Genomic DNA, 12,421 nt, shown 5'->3' with positions numbered 1-12,421 from the left:
GTTAATATTATTATTTAATATTTAAATAATGATAATTATTATTATTATATTTGTAATTTTTCTTTTCTTAAGTTTTAAAAATACTTCCAAAGACCTTTTATGTAATTAAAATAAATAAATTTAATCTCTTCGCAATACTCCCGAAATCCACAAACGATATGAAGATCTTCATGGTAATTGATTGGACATATTGGAGCTGCTCTTTCCATTTCTACCTATTCTCATTAGACAAGTATCTTGTGCACTTAAACTTAAACTTATTGCCGCTGGATGCGCCGCCGATAATATTCACAACTTCGGAAAAGTAGCAAACATTCTCAGTAATAACTTATTTTTTTAATTCCCCACGATAATTAATATCTTAAAACGTTCGTCGTCTACTAATTAACAAACGAAATTGACCCAGTTTTATTTCGGCTCTGGAAAAAACTTTCTAAAATTTGGAGCGACTAGAGACATTTATACTCCGTACCGACACCATATTGAAGCTTCTAAGGAAATAAGTGAAAGCCTAGGATTAGTCGAAATCAGAGTGTGAGGGTGTGAGAGTTAAAAATTGCGGATGTGGTGCATGTGCGAAGTGCGTGAAAAATGTTTCATTAACCACATGCATGAAATGTTGCTTGGAAGCTTTAACAGCAGCCTCCTAAAGGTCACCAGCGTAACGATGGCGGCGAAATAAAATGTCACCATAGTCTCGTCATTAAGATAATAATTTATTTTCAGACTTCCAGAGATCCTTCAACTCGCAATTCTCCCCGATGAAGGTTGTAGCGTTATTTAAATATATGTGGAATGCATTACCCCTTTTATGAATACAAAATTTTTTCAATGAGGCGATGAAGCCTTCAATCATTAGGTTATTCACAAATTCTAAATGAGCAACAGATAAATGAACGAATGAGCTATGCTTATCTTTAGTTTGCCACGATTGCGATTATGTTTTTCCTTAATACACAGTTTAATATACATATTTATATTAATATGTATATGTATATATTAATACATATTAATATAAATATGTATATTATATTTGTATCAATTAATATACATATTAATTGATGCCGACAATTGAAGATAGTCGGTTACTAGTAACGCGATGTCACGGCAGATTTTTCATGATTGAATACAGAACTGATGGTTTAACTCGACGACGTGATATGCATACATAAATTATGGATTTAAAATTTTCTTTACCATTGATCGGCCAATTTCTCTTACAAATATAGTTTGAATGCCAGTTGCTAAGGTGGGGATGACGAAGAATTAACGAAATTATGTGATGCTTAGGAGGTAAAAATACGAAATATCTATGCTCGTATGATAAATCAGCACGTGGTAATCTACTACCAAAACGAGTTAAACTGTTTGAATCAACAAATGAATGTACTTTTGACTATTGATTTGTTATCACGTTCTTAGAAATTGTTTGAATTCGATAAAAAATACTTCACCTTGAGCGATCCTTAATATGATGGTTATGGCGTACTCTAATTTTTCGAAAATCAGCAGTCTTACCATTCCGCGTGTTCATAAAACGACGAAAACAAGAACAATATGCCATTTTAGTTTTGTAATTGAAAACAATTTTTGTGAGATTCATTACCGATATTTGCAAAAAGAGCTATTAATGGTTATACTTTATATACACTTCCCTGTTTCATTCACGACGTGGACTGATTCTCGAGATCGTGTAATTAAGACAGACCGTCATACTATAGAGCATTGTCAGTGATCTCTATAGAGGATACTCCGCGAAATGTCAAATCAATCGGATTGTTCAGTGATTCAACGTATCGCTATTGATGTGATGTAGCTATATTTTGAACTTTTACGATTTGGTTAGTTACAAAAGTGATTGGGATGAAGTGTGAATCTATGTTAAACAAATTGTCGAATCAGATCAAAAAATTATTTGGTCTAATTCGACAATATGCAATGCCTTTCGCACTATATTTTGCAATCTGTAGAGTATAAGTGTTCAACTAAAATCTTGGTATAGATAAAGATTTAACCGATGTCTTACACGATTGCACATGAAGGAGCGAAGTTTATATTTGTCTATTTGCAAACGCAGATCGGAGATAAATGTATGCGCGAAGATGTCTTTTTACTTGCATCACAAAATCAGTGGATCTGAATTGCATACTCGTTTATAATTGTTTTTCGCGATATGCATTTAATAAATCTGATTGATCTCGGTATGCGGTCTAAGACATATGAACCTCCATGAGAATTGAATCATCCCGTCCATCAGTCAGCCAAAACCGTTGCATCATTATCTTAGCCCTAGTAATCATCGGATTAAGCAGACCGATCGAATCGAATAGCTTCATGTTCGTTAGTTTTCTGAACTTTCTAATTTCTACCCTGTTGCAGATCCCAATTTACCTCAAGCGTTGATGTGATTTTTCTAAAGATTTAAAACCTCTAACGAATGCTTGCCCAAGTTAGCGATTAAACTTTCATCGTTAAATGCCCATTGATGTAATGCGAATATGAAGATAATATAAAAAATTCCATTCTGTATTTTTATAGTTTTCTCTCTACGAACCCATTATATCATCAACATAGATATCCCGCTTGATAATAGTAGAGACTACAGGAGAGATTGCTTTTGTCATCAATTAATTGTTATAGTGTCTTCATTGGCAAAAACGAAACTTCGTACCTTACGGTATTTAATTCGTAAATTTGTATAGGATCGGCGTGATTTTCGCGCTATAAAATTTTATATTTGTGATCATTAGGATATAAGATACCGATATATGTTCATGATGTCAGCAACATAAGCATGCATTCGAAAACAAATTAGTATCGCGAACGGTTTATTCTATATGATCTGATAAGATTATCGTTAAGAGAAGTTCCTATGCCAGTACATGCTGAAGTATCAAATATGATGCGAAATTTTGTTGCAATGCTAAATTGCTTGATTACTCTCTGATGTGGTAAATTATAACTATTATCTCTGTTTGATGACGAAGCTTCGAACATATGATTTAAATTATATTGTTATGTTAAGTTAAATGCGTAAGTAATTTTCTGAAACTTCGCAATTAACGCTTTTATTGACAAATTACACATAACTTGAGATCATATTGCTTATTTCGTCCGTAACTATAAAATCGAATTTAATTTCTAGCGATATGATTGAGTCATCAAAGACCAAAATATTGTTCAAGCACAATAGCTTATGAATTAATTATAAAAACGCTGATGATGGCATTGATAGAAGCTGGTTTGTAAAATTGGGGATCCATCAACTTGACTGTTGATGGAATAGTTAATTTATGAGGTTTCAAGCTCTGTAAGAGTATGATTTTGATAGTAATGTAGAGTAATTTATTTCTTCCAAGAATTTTATTCTCAATGATTCGAAACACCTTTACCGAATCTCAAATACCTTTATTATCATTATGCAACACACAGACCAGAATGTCAACACGAAACATTTAATCTATTTGCCATTTTTTGGACATATAAAATGTGATTGGGTTTCGTTGTCTGTCAATACTCGGCATTTGCGGATACGATTATCATTTTAAAATTGTATTATGGTTGTCGATAATAGTTGATTGTTCATAATAATATGCAATCGCGAACTTGCGCTGTTTGATAATATGGGAATCATTAATGCTGTTTCGCCATGAAATGCGATTTTGATTGCTATGGTTAAAAACTGAGCGATCTCTGTGTATGATACAAAAATTTTTCAATTTTTCAAAATTGTTAACACGACAATATAATTGAACGCACAGTTCAATAATTAACGAATCCTCACCGTATAGCCAAGATATTAAGTAATTCCTTATGAAATCTATTCTTAATTTTAATTTTCCCAATACGCTTTCGTCTCGATTAGTTCTGATTATGTTTTAATTGACCTTTGAAAGTTCATCGCTTAACCTTAAAGTTTCTTAGGATATGTGCAACAGAGGCTACCATTTTGAAAGAGAATCAAGAATGATAAAAAACTCAAAAAGCAAATAATCTTACTTTTACGATGGTACTAGATTGATGAGTCCAGTGGATGCAGATCCTCATTGCTGCAATTTCAGACAGCTATTTGGTTTTCTAGGATTATATGGGATCTGTTCACTGCTTCATCTCTTTTGTGATAATTTCGCTTCTTCCTTAAGTTGCTCTTACAGGATCGGTGTCATCAGAATCCGTCTTGAGCAACCAAAAAATATATATTGCGCGATCGTAATTATGAGAATCCGTTATTGCATTCGTATCGTGGCCAACTATAATGGTTGATTGGCAAGAAGGATACTTCTTTGTAGGTGTCAGAACTCTAGACCTATAGGTCGCAATGAAAGAGAGTAGCAGCACAAGGCTCGGATACGAATTGTTCAAATACACTTAAATGGTGTATTTACTTCAAAATACACCTACATACACTACATTCCTACAAATTAATGGAAGAATGCAATTTTGTTTTAATCCTGGAGACCTTGTAAAATAATAAAAGGTATTTTGAGAATTTAAAATTGTAGCAATATATTTGACATATTGAAATATAAAGGTTGCGATATTCGTATGTCGTTAATTGTATTCACTATCTCTAAAAATTAGTGAAAGTAGTCATTGCCTTCATAGGTTACAATTGTAATGATGCTTCATTAAATGTGACTACATTCTTATTTTTAGATGCAGCAGATTGAAAAATATCGAACATTGAACCGATAAACAATCTATGTGCATTTGTTACAATCTGCCAAATAAAACGCAGTAAAAGAATAAAATTCATGTTAAAACAGACTGAATAATATTCCGTTGTGGGATGCACTCGTAATCATCTACAATAGACAACGAGTGTACTTTTTCTCACTTATGCATCAATTATGCCAACAATTGTACTCCAATTGTACTTTCGTAAGAAAAATGAAAACGGTCAAGTATTATTAACGAAAATGTACAACCTTAGAAATCATTCTAAGAGTATGTATGTACATAAAAATTCTGTTAGCACGTAATATCGTTAAAAGAATAATGCAAATCTCGCTTATCTGCACATCATTATAAGGATATTTTAAAGATAACCGAGTTGCCGAGAATAATTCGCTTTCCGAAGGATTCAGCTATGAAGAAACATATGGGATGCTGAATTTGACACTTTATGACCTACTCCATTGTTGTATACCGACTACAAGTCATGTGCTCGACACAGCTACATTATATCATTTGATCTACGGCTTCACCAATCATCCCAGAAATAGCGTGACCGCGAATAATCAATGTCAAACCAACCAATTTAAGCAATCAATGTGGAGACGAATTCTTTATTAGAACAAGGACAGCAATTCTTGTTTCTTGTTCAAAATTTGATATTCGCATTTACTTACAAGAAAGGATAGGCAACCCGGAATTTCAAAAATTCTGAAATTTTGAGTATAAGTTTGTCGTCTATATTACAATCATAATCTTTTCGTGCCATAATTCGATTTTAAAAAGTGAAATTACCCCTTGAAAAGTATTGAAAATCTTTCTCTGCCTAAAAATTATATCGCTTCCCACCGGTAGTATTCCTTAGAAAATTTTGTTTTAGTATACATATTGAAATACTTCTAAATACTCTTTTTGTAAATGTAATGGACTTATATATAAAAATTTTGTTTTTAATTTAATAAATCAATCATTATGAAATTTGAAGATTACTTCAACAATTTCTCTTTAATTAACTTATTTAAGGACACAATACTAGAATAATTTATATTTATTTTAAGTTCAATTACATGAAAATTACTAATATTAAATTTTATTACAACAATGTAATAATTTTTATTGATAAACTGAATATATAAACATTTGTTTATTTGTATATTTTTACATATTGATGAATCATGTAAGTAGCAAATAAAAAATAATGAAATCATAATTTTTACTTGGTACAATAATGATAATTTTTATAGAAATATTTGAAACTTATAAAATGTTGAAAGATATTCGCCACACAATCATTTTTGTCGTTTACTACTTACGTAACTCTTTGATATGTAAAAATATATAAAACAAGAATGCCAATGCTTACACATTTATTTTATTAATAAAAACTGTTACACTGTTATAATTACATTTAATATTAACAATTTTTATGTAAATAAATTTAAAATAGAATTTAAAAGATTTAATTTTTTGAATTTTTTTACGATGTTACGTTCTGCGTACGTTCATTTTTTTCTTCACTCACGCTCGATATTTTCCACATAGAAGATTAGAAATGCATATAAGACTTAGAATAGAAAATATATAAATCGATGCTAAATTTTATTATTGTGCCATATATCGTTATGAAATATGAGAAAATGAAAACTACAGACAATAAACTATGATTAGATCGGTCCAAAATACTGACATTTAGACAACATCGGAGTATTATTAAAGAAGTTACAAAAAGTCCACTTATAAGTACTCGAATATTATGTAATGATATCGCGTCAACATCTGGGAAGAATATGTGTCCTAAAATTATGAGGAACATTTTATATTCTACTGAAATATACGGCAGAGCTACGAAACAAAAATTCATAAATAATACGAACAGAAAAAACGACTGGATTCTGCTAAAATTTATATAAATAAGTTGATTAAATTTTGAAAAGGTATTGTCTTCTCAGACAAAAGTAAATTTAATATTGTTTGAGAAAGAAATTCATTTAGAGAAAATTCAATATTGAGCTTTAGAAGAATTTTAAATCAACTGTTAAGCACGACGGAGGACACGTGAAGCTATATGGTATAAAATTGTATTGGGAACATTATATTTATCGAAGGTATAAAAGAAGTATATCGAGATGTTACCTAATTATTTAAAAGCAAGTGCAGTTAAATTGGACCTAAATGAAACTTATTATTTTCAACAAGACAACGACGCAAAATACATGACTAAGAAAACAACAGAATGATTATTGTACAATGTACCCAAACAATTGAATACATCACCACAATCCTCCGATCCAATTTAGAAGAAAATTTATGGTATCTGTTGGATATAAAAGTAAGAGAAAGAAAAATACTCAATCCGCAATGAATACTTCTAGAAAAATATTCAAATAACCAAAAAACTGGTATAATCTATGCTAAAAAGATTATAAGCCATTATTGTATATCAAATATTAATTATAATGTACAATTTAAATAATTATAAACTTTAATTGTAAGTGTACAAATACTTCTATGATATTCAAATTTTTGTATTCATTGTATTATTTTTTTCTTAAACATTATAAACAATGTTTAATTTGCACATTATATTTATATATAATAATCTCTATATAGATTACTAATAGAAACAGTTTTTGTTAGTATATCGTTTGTTTGTTTTTGTAAAAAAACCAGATGTACAAATACTGTTTTGACGTACTGTACTTTAACGTACGGCGAATGAACGCAATGGATCCTTTGCTAGTAATCTTAAAGTAATTTTCGAGACCACAAACAAATTTTCATGATAGGCCGTACCCAACGTATTTGGATCGGGCCATAAGAGTGATCAAGCCGGAATCACCGTTGTATTGTAATAAATTAAGTCACAAACGATAATGAATATTTCAAAATGAAAGGCGTGCAAAAAGCACACAATGATAAACACACAGGAACAATACCTCTCCAATACCGTTCCTTCGATACGATATAAATCAAATTTTGATCCAACCAAACCCTACCAATATTGCAAGAAAAATGGATAGAGTATAGAAAAATATAGGGAATACCGACAGTAAACGAAACAGTAAGGAAATACTATAGTAAGGACATTATTTTCGATAGGATTTTGAAGGAAGAGCTACAAAGCATCTAGTAAGGACTGTAAAAGCGGATGAATCCTCGATGTCTGTAACATTAAACTAAACGTGAATTCAGAATACTTTCAGCAGCAATCGATTTAAAAGATCTAAGAAAGAAAACGAAATTTTTGGTCTAATCTGAATTAGAACCAAACATTAAAAATAGATAAAGCTGACAACGATGAACTCCATGACTAAATGAATAAAATAAAACTAAACAGATAACATATGAGACAATTACAATATACGGATCTTGTATTATCGATTTTCAGTAGAATTCCATATAGTACCTAATTTTTTCGCTATTCCTCACGGTGGCATTCGCGGATTGAACTTCTTTAAGGATACAACGAAAATAAATTTTATTAAAAAAGTACAGTGATGTATAGTAATATATCGATGTGTTGTAGTATATCGACGCTTTTTATAAATCTGAAGGCAATAGATATTCCTGTTAAAATCAGTGTTCTATATCAATACCATAAATTACGACGAGTAATAATCAATACCATGAATTACGATGAGTAGAGCAAAAAAAATACTTTAAACTTCTTTATTAAACAGGGATATACGTGAGCAAAGCCTTAGATACAAATTGAGACAGAAAAACGTATCTTCGTATGTATGACACAACAAAGATCTCTACAAAGATTTTCGACAATTGAGCTCGAGAAGTTCGATACAATCGACAGAAATGTGATCGAATTGGAACAATTATCCCCGATTCAAACAAACGTATTGAAGAAGGACACTAAACTTGCGGAAGTTACTGGCTTAATTTCACGTCTTTTCCCTCATAATCCAGAAAATCACGCTTTTAATTTTCCCACCGATCGTCCCTGTATGGCGATTTCTAAAGTTAGAATCTCGATTCGAAAAAGCACTTTAAGATCTGAAGCTACAAGATTTATTAAATGAAGAAGAAAAAGAAATAGCTAATGAGCCTGGAAACATTAAAATTATTTCATTTGCCAAACGAAATTAAACAAATAAGCGACTTATTAGATAACAATTTCATTCGATCATCAATATCATTTCATATCTTATCTCTTATATAGTTTCAAAGAAAATAGACTTAAACGGTAGTAAGAGATAACGACTACAGGATATTGAACGAAAAACTTTACATTAAACCTACCACTACCGGTGAAATTGATCATTTTTAAACTTTTGTACAATTTTCACATATTTAAACGTTATCACATCGCTATCAAACTTTATAGATTTTCTTAAAATATGCATACAATGTATTTATATTTATTAATTCATTCAATAACAAATTAACTATTATTTACATTTAATTATAAAAACAATAATTTTTGTTAAGGACCGATCATTTTGACTGGACAGGGTAAGAACAGATATACAAGAAGGTTTAGTGTTAAATGTGGATACGCTATTAAAAAATCTCGTTAATAAGTATAAATAAATTTTCGCTGATCAGTACGAGGCTGAGTGACAAAGAGTTATTCGAGAAAAAGACTCAAAAAAAAGAGAAGATGCAAAATAAGAACCTCCGAATGAACTTATTAGTAAACATGACAGCGAACGCATACACGAAGAAAATTATTTAATATTGTTGGCTTCCTGAAACAAAATAATCGTCGTTATTCAAGTGGAATGAAAAATTCCATTTTTCAATCTAACTAAATGAATTTGATTCATATTTATTTTGGCCCGGCGCGTCGACTGAGATTGTTTCTAAATTTCTAGGACTATTTACGGAAAAGTTAAAGCATTTCTTTTGATTTTGTTCTTAACTTTTATGTGATTTATATGTTTTTAAACTATAAAGACTTTGAACCCAAAATTAGTTCAAGAGAATATAGAGTATATTTTGAGTTTTCGTGGTTAATCTTTCTCTCCCAATGGTGGATATATTCGATATTCACGAAGCAATCCACAAAGACGAATGCCAACTATTGCCGGCGACATTCGCGAACTAATTTGTGGATAGAAGCGATCTTGTGATTGTCGCGGAAATTATTTGACAGAGGGAATAAATCACATGATTCGAATTATATTTGTTCCTTTTCTGTTTTTTAAATAGGTTTTAGCAATAATTAGTATATTAATTATATTAGTTATAATTATATAATATAACAATGGAGTCTCGATCGATACACCGACCAGCGCAGACGTGTTTATATTTCGCTCTTGTGTGTATATAGATAAACAATTAGCGTTTTCTGCATATAGTGTCTTGATGAATATATACGGTACACCCTCGCGGAAAACCGCGTATGCAAGTCTATCACCACTGACCATGGCATCAAACAATATACCTTCTATTAAAATTGTCAATAACGGCGGTAGTTTTAGTATCCGTTCAAATTTAAATACCAAAACAAGTCAACTGATTACAGAACAACAACAATCCTCTGACATTGAATCTAGACAAAGAATAAACAAACTTGCTAGCAACCCAACTATAGAAAGTGAAAGGGAAACTGATTCGGAATTTTTATAAAATTGGAAACCTGTCAAGACAAGCAGCAAGAAACGCAAAGTTAATCCCAAAAAATTGAAGATTTGAAAAATGGATTATGATTTGCAGCCACAAGATAAGTGGCTCTTGGATAAAATACCACTTACGAACTCATTCGATTTACTACACGAAGAAGATGATGGATCATTGGAACCAGCGATCAACAAAAAAAATTACCTAACACATATCGAAGCATAGGTGATTGAACCATTATTTGAATTTCTAAAAGGAGCTGTTGGTTACTCATTAAAACAACTTCAAAACAATCAAGTAAAAATTTAAGCCACTACAACTGACGTTTGTAGTAAAATTGTACTAGCTTTAAAAGAAAACAATGCCTACTTCTATACTTATCAGTTAAAAAAGGATAAAAGCTATAAAGTGGTTTTAAGAGGAATACACCGCAAAACGAAGGTTGAAAGAATCATTAACGAATTAAAAGAGGTAAATCATAACGTGAGAAGAATTAACAACATAGTCAAGTACGATACTAAACAGCAGCTACTATCGTTCTTTGTCGAGTAAGAACCTAATAGTAATAATAAGGAAATATATAAAATTGAAAGACTTCTAAATAGTTATCTCTTTTGAACCGTCCAGAAAGAAACGAAACATTTCCCAGTCATGTGATATCAAGCCTACCGATTACACGCGAAATTATTGTAATAGGAACCCTGAATGTGTTAAATGTGCTGGTAAACATTTAACGTACCATTGTTCGTTGGAAGGAAAGTTAGGAAGTGCAAAGTGTTTCAACTGTCAGGGTAATCATCCTACTAGTTATAAAGGATGCATTGTAAGAAAACAACTTCAACAAAAATTATATTCTTTCCTTAGACAAAGAAATATAAACAACTATTCGATAAATACCACGCAAAACCTTAATTCTGATTTTAACACTAACAACTATCTGATAAATCCCCCGCAAAATATCAACTCTAATCTTAACAATAATAACTCGAATAAACAATGTAATACATCTAATAACGTTTTTAGTTACGCCGATTTATTATCATCGGGAACTAAATCTCTGTACCCAATAACAAACATGCTCATTGAACAAAATAAATTATTTCAAGGACAAATACAACAAATTAACACTGATTCAACTATTAATGATTCAACTATTAACAAAGTGATAGCTAACAACAATAATAAAAATGGCTAAAGAATTAAAAATAGCAGTCTGGAATGCCAATGGACTCCACCAGAGGACTTAGGTACTAAAAATATTCTTACAAACCAATGAAATAGATGTAATTATCATCTCAGAAACTCCCTTAACAGGTAATTCCCTTAACAGATAAACTATAAAAATTCCTCACTATACAATTTATGATACCAAACACCCATCTGGCAAAGGTCATGGTGATTCTGCAGTAATTATTAAAGATAATATCAAGCATCATTTTCATAACAATTGTAACCAAGTAAATTTGCGAGCAACTACTGTAAATCAAACTATTAATGGTCCTTTCAAATTCTCTGCTGTCTATTTTCCTCCTAAACATAAGTTAACTATGGAAGATTACACTGAGTTTTTTTAGGTCTCTAGGAGATAAATTTCTTGTCAACGGTGATTATAATGCTAAATATGGTTTATGGGGCTCTAAAACAATCTCGCGAAAAGGAAAAATTCTTGAATAAGTTATCCAAAATTTACATTTCAATGTCCTTATAACAGGTGAGCCAATGTATTGGCCAACTGCGCTTGACAAAACACCTGATTTAATAGATTTTGCTGTAATTAAAGACTTAAACCGATCATTTTTTAAAATAAAATTAAGTTTAGGTCTTAGTTCTGATCATACTCTGATCATTATGAAGTTCACAGGCAAGCCTATAAACTTAACAAGTATGCTAATAACTTAACAAATATTCTGCAACAATACTATAGACTGGAACCTTTTCAAACAGTATATCAATGAAACTATCTTGCGTATATATCAATGAGTTTAAACGGTATATCAATGAAACTATCTTGCGGTATATCAAAACCTATCTTGCGATGTAAGGCATAATAATCCCCTTGAAATGGAAACTGCCGTTGACAATTCCACTACATTGATTCAAGAAGCAGGTTGGTATGCTACCAAACAAATGGAGAATAATCATTATAAAAATTTCTATCCGAAATAAATAC

The sequence above is a fragment of the Vespula vulgaris genome, chromosome 18 (assembly GCF_905475345.1).
Source record: "Vespula vulgaris chromosome 18, iyVesVulg1.1, whole genome shotgun sequence".
Classification (NCBI taxonomy): domain Eukaryota; kingdom Metazoa; phylum Arthropoda; class Insecta; order Hymenoptera; family Vespidae; genus Vespula; species Vespula vulgaris.
The sequence above is the reverse complement of the archived record's forward strand: the minus strand, read 5'-3'. Positions refer to the sequence as shown.